Below are 6,147 nucleotides of genomic sequence, written 5' to 3' on the forward strand. Positions count from 1 at the left end.
AATGCGGCAATTTTGCTTATTTACGTAGCCATTCAACCAGAAATGAGCCTCATCGCTGAACAAAATTTTTCGATAAAAAAGCGGATTTTCTGCCAACTTTTCTAGGGCCCATTCACTGAAAATTCGACGTTGTGGCAGATCGTTCGGCTATTCATGATGAAATGCCAAAGCATACTGAGCATCTTTCTCTTTGACACCATGTCTGAAATCCCACGGGATCTGTCAAATACTAATGCATGAAAATCCTAACCTCAAAAGAATCACCCTTTAGTACCAACTCTATTATACCTAGTTCATATTGAAGATGCACAAAAAAAATGGGAAGTTCTTCCAAAGGCACAACTTTAAAAGCACTTCCAGAAGATGTACTCCTAATGATGTTCTTTATTTTAACTACCAAGGGAATTTTTTTAATTAAATTTTTTATAACTTGGTTTTTTCATACTTTTAATAGGAAATTTTAACTTTTTTTTTCATAAAATGGTATAAATTTTATTTTTTTTTACATTTAAATTTTGTCGAAAAAATGCTAAATCCAATCGGAAAAATTTTGAATTTTTGAAACTATTTGAGGTCAAACGTTTACGACAAGCGTTCGAATCCAATAAAAATTATAAAAATTATTTATTTGACAAAATATCACAGAATTTATTAATTTACATCCAAACCAGTGAATTCGGATCCCATCTAAAAAGTGATGCAAATTCAGTGCAACGGCTGTTTAAATAGAGGACTTCCGTCCTATGACAAACCCATTTTAAATTCATCGCTTCTGCGTCCATTTTGTACCTCTTCCGGATCCAAAAAGAAAATTTTCATTACTTTTTTGGCGACTCTTTTTTGCTAGGTAATATACCACCGTATTATTGTGTACAATAACGTATATATTTATTCATGTGCCTGTCACTCCAAAATGTATATAAATATTTTACTTCAATTTATAATGTATGTATATTCTATCAGAATACTAAAATTTCAGCTGTTATATGACTAGTTTTTTTTTGCAAGACTATTTTGCACTTAAAATTCCCTCTATTCTCTATTCATTCTTAGCAGCAAAACTTCCCCTTTCGTTTACATAGTAGAGTTTTTCTTTTTGTTGATACTGGATAAAAAAAAGAAATTGAAATTTACAAGTGTTGCAAATTTGTTCAAGTGTTTGCATACACATTTTTCATTATTTCACTCCCCACCACATTTAGAAAATTGCGTTGTGGTATAAAATTCAAGAGAAATGTTTTTTTTTTTACTTCATCTAACTTAGGTCCTATGCATTGAGAAAATGAGTGGCATTGGCCAAAGTTGTTCAATGAGATTTCCTCTATTGATGGTTGAAATCATCTAGCTACCTCTGGTATATTTATACCACACTCTTGCATACTCCCTGCTTTTTTCAATCCTACCTACTCTCTTTCTTTCTATCGTTCTGTTATTCCTATGACTATAAAAACAGCAGTATTTACAATGGACCAGTGTTAAATCTTTATTTCTATTCTTACCTTTTTAATATATTTATATATGCCATAAAAAGGGGTTTTCGGATTCTTTTTATTTTTTTCTTATTTTTACGAGAATAGAAGATTTACATATTCCTAGTAAAAGGGTCGTCTTATAGAAGAATGATGGCAAATATATATTCGAGGAAAACATTTTTTTTTTTAATTTTCCGGAATTTTGATCTATTTATTTTTTATTTATTTATTTATTTAATAAAAATAATTTAATATTTAATTATTAACTAATTTTGATATTTTAAGCATAAAATTAGTTATCATTTTTATTATTATTATTATTTTTTTTTTTGAAAATTAAATAAAGCAAAAACGAATATAAAATTAATAAAAAAGTAAGAAAACACAATGGAAATAAAATTATTCCCGATTAAATTTAATCATGTGCCATTTGGCTATTTCACTTTCATGAGAATACTTTTCAGAGGAGTTTGAAAATTAAAAGAATTATAATTTTTTCAAGAATATAAGGGGAAATATATTTATTCAAATATAGATGCAAAAAAAAAAAAAAAACAAATAATAATAAATAAAAAAAACCGCCTCTGGAAGGATCTGAGCTTGCCTTATATTATATTTTTTATACCCTGAACCACTCTGTGGAATAGACTATTATAAGTTAGTTCATATGTCTTCAACACCCAGAAGGAGATAAGATAAAAACTTGGTGTATTTGGCAATATTGATCAGTGCCGGCTCCTGAGCTGATCTAGCCATATCCAATCGTCTGTATCTAAATTAGATGTGAGCAAGTAAGTAATATTTTACTAACACTCAAGCACACTCATGAAATTTTTGTCAAAATTTTGTTTCTATAGAAAATTTTGTCAAAATTTTATTTCTATAGAAAATTTTTGGAAAATTTTATTTCTATAAAAAATTTTCTCAAAATTTCCATAGCAAATTTTATCAAAATTATATTTCTATAGAAAATTTTGTCAAAATTTTATTTCTGTAGAAAATTTTGTCAAAATTTTATTTCTGTAGAAAATTTTGCCAAATTATATATAAATTTTGGCCAAAATTTTATTTATATAGAAATTGAAAGGACCTCTTAGTTGGAGAGGAATAATTTTCCAAAATTTTATTTCTATAGAAAATGTTGTCAAAATTTTATTTCTGTAGAAAATTTTTTCAAAATTTAATTTCCATAGAAAATTTTCTCAAAATTTTATTTTTATAGAAACTTTTATCAAAATTTTATTTCTAAAGAAAATTTTGTCAAAATTTAATTTCTGTAGAATATTCGGTCAAAATTTTATTTGAATAGAAATTTTGGTCAAAATTTTATTTATATAGAAAATTTTGTTAAAATTTTATTGTTACAAGAAATTTTGTCAAAATTTTATTTCTATATAAATTTTGCTCTAAATATTATTTATACAGAAAATTTAAGCACCTCTTAATTGGCATGGGATATTTTTCCAAAATTTTATTTCTTTACAAAATTTTGTCAAAATTTTATTTCTATAGAAAATTTGGCCAAAATAATATTTTTTTAAAAAAATATCAAAATTTTATCTTCATAAAAAAATTGTTGAAATTTTATATCTATACCATTTGTGTCAAAACTAAAATTTTTATAGCAAATTTTGTAAAAAAATTATTTCTATAGAAAAATTTGTCAACATTTTATTCGTATTTTGTCAAATTTGTTACAATTTTGTCAAAATTTGTTTTCTATAGAATATTTGGTAAAAATTCTACAGAAAATCTTATCAAAATTTTACTTCTACATTAATTTTGTCAAACTTTATTTTGAAAACTTTCTTTAAACATTATTTCTATAGAAAATTTGTTTCAAAATTGTATTTCTATAGGAAATTCGTTTGAAATTTTATTTGTGTACAAAATTTTGTCATAACTTTTTATCTATAGAAAATTTTGTAAAAATTTTATTTATATAGATGTGAGGAGTACCTCTTAGTTGGAGAGGAATACTTTTCCAGAATTTTATTTCTATAGAATATTTTGTCAAAATGTTTTTTCCCATAGAAAATTTTGTCAAAATTTTATTTCTTTAGAACATTTTGCATTTTTTTTTTATTTCTATAAAAATTCTTGTCAAAATTTTATTTCTATTGAAAATTTTGTCAAAATTTTATTTCTATAGAAAATTTTGTCAAAATTTTATTTCCATAAAAATTTTGATCAAAATTTTATTAATATTGATTTTTTTTTTAAATTTATTGCTACAGGAAATTTTGTCAAAATTTTATTTCTGTAGAAAAATTTATTTCTATAAAAAATGTTGGTCAAAATATTATGTATATAGAAAATTGAGGTACCTCTTAGTTGGAGAGGAATATTTTTCCAAAATTTTATTTCTATAGAAAATTTGGTTAAAAATTAATTGATACAGAAAATTTGGCCAAAATTGCATTTCTATAAAAATATCAAAATTTTATCTCCATAAAAAAATTGTTTAAATTTTATATCTATACCATTTGTGTCAAAACTTAATTTTTATAGCAAATTTTATTTCTATAGAAAATATTGTCAACATTTTATTTCTATAGAAAATTTTGTCAAAATTTTATTTCTACAGAGAATTTTGTCAAAAAATTTTCTACAGAAATAAACTGTAGAAATTTTTTTCAAAATTGTATTTCTGTAGAAAATTTTGTCAAAATTTTATTTCTATATAAATTTGGGTCAACATTTTATTTATATAGAAAATGGAAGTACCTCTTAGTTGGAGAGGAATATTTTTCCAAAATTTTATTGCTATAGAAAATTTTGTCAAAATTCTATTTCTATAGAAAATTTGGTTAGGATTTAATTGATACAGAAAATTTGGTCACAATTTGATTTCTATAGAAAATTTTATCAAAATTTTAACTCCATAAAATTGTTGATATTTCATATCTATAACTATTTGTGTCACAACTTAATTGTTATAGCAAATTTTTTAAAAATTTTATTTCTATATAAATTTTGGTCAAAATGTTATTTATTTAGAAAATTTGAATACCTGTTAGTTGGAGAGGAATATTTTTCCAAAATTTTATATCTATAGAAAATTTGGTTAAAATTTAATTGATACAGAAAATTTTGCCAAAATTGTATTTCTATAAAAAAATATCAAAATTTTATCTCCATAAAATTGTTGATATTTCATATCTATAACTATTTGTGTAGCAACTTAATTGTTATAGCAAATTTTTTGAAAATTTTATTTCTATAGAAAATTTTGTCAACATTTTATTTGTATAGAAAATTTTGTCAAAATTTGTTTTCAATAAAATATAAAAATTCTATAGAAAATCTTATCTAAATTTTACATCTACATAAAATTTTGTCAAAATTTCATTTTTAAAACTTTCTCTAACAATAATTTCTATAGAAAATTTTTCTTCAAAATTTTATTTCTATTGGAAATGCGTTCAAAATTTTATTTGTATAGAAAATTTTGTCAAATCTTTTTATCTATAGAAAATTTTGTCAAAATTTTATTTATGTAGAAGTAATGAGTACCTCTTAGTTGGCGAGGAATATTTGTCCAAAATTTTCTTTCTATAGAATATTTTGTCAAAATGTTTTTGCCCATAGAAAATGCTGTCAACATTTTATTTCTCTAGAAAATTTTGCATTATTTTATTTCTATAGAAAATCTTGTCAAAATTTTATTTTTATTGAAAATTTTGTCAAAATTTTATTTCTACAGAAAATTTTGTCAAAATTTTATTTCTACAGAAAAACTTGTCAAAATTTTATTTCTGTAGAAAATTTTGTCAAAATTTTATTTCTATATAAATTTTGGTCAAAATTTTATTTATATAGAAAATGGAAGTATCTCTTAGTTGGAGAGGAATATTTTTCCAAAATTTTATTTCTATAGAAAATTTTGTCAAAATTTTATTTTTATAGAAAATTTTGTCCAAATTCTATCTCTGTAGAAAATTTGGTTAAGATTTAATTGATACAGAAAATTTGGTCACAATTTGATTTCTATAGAAAATTTTATTTCTGTAGAAAATTTTGACCAAAATTTCTATATAAATTTTGGTCAAAATATTATTTATATAAAAAATTGAAGTACCTCTTAGTTGGAGAGGAATATTTTTCCAAAATTTTATTTCTATAGAAAATTTGGTTAAAATTTAATTGATACTGAAAATTTGGCCAAAATTGCATTTCTATAAAAAAAATATCAAAATTTTATCTCCATAAAATTGTTGACATTTTTTATCTATAACCACTTGTGTCAAAACTTAAATGTTATAGCAAATTTTTTAAAAAATTTATTTCTATAGAAAATTTTGTCAAAATTTGTTTTCAATGGAATATTTGGTAAAAATTCTATAGAAAATCTTATCTAAATTTTACTTCTCCATAAAATTTTGTCAACATTTTATTTTTAAAACTTTCACTAAACATTATTTCTATAGAAAATTTGTTTCTAAATTTTATTTCTATAGAAATTTTTTTCAAAATTTTATTTCTATTGAAAATGCGTTAAAAATTTTATTTGTATAGAAAATTTTGTCAAAATTTTATTTATATAGAAGTAATGAGTACCTCTTTGTTGGCGAGGAATATTTTTCCAAAAATTTTATTTCTATAGAATATTTTGTCAAAATGTTTTTTCCCATAGAAAATTTTGTCAAAATTTTATTTCTTTAGAAAATTTTGC

Source organism: Haematobia irritans, chromosome 2, assembly GCF_050003625.1.
Source record: "Haematobia irritans isolate KBUSLIRL chromosome 2, ASM5000362v1, whole genome shotgun sequence".
Classification (NCBI taxonomy): Eukaryota; Metazoa; Arthropoda; class Insecta; order Diptera; family Muscidae; genus Haematobia; species Haematobia irritans.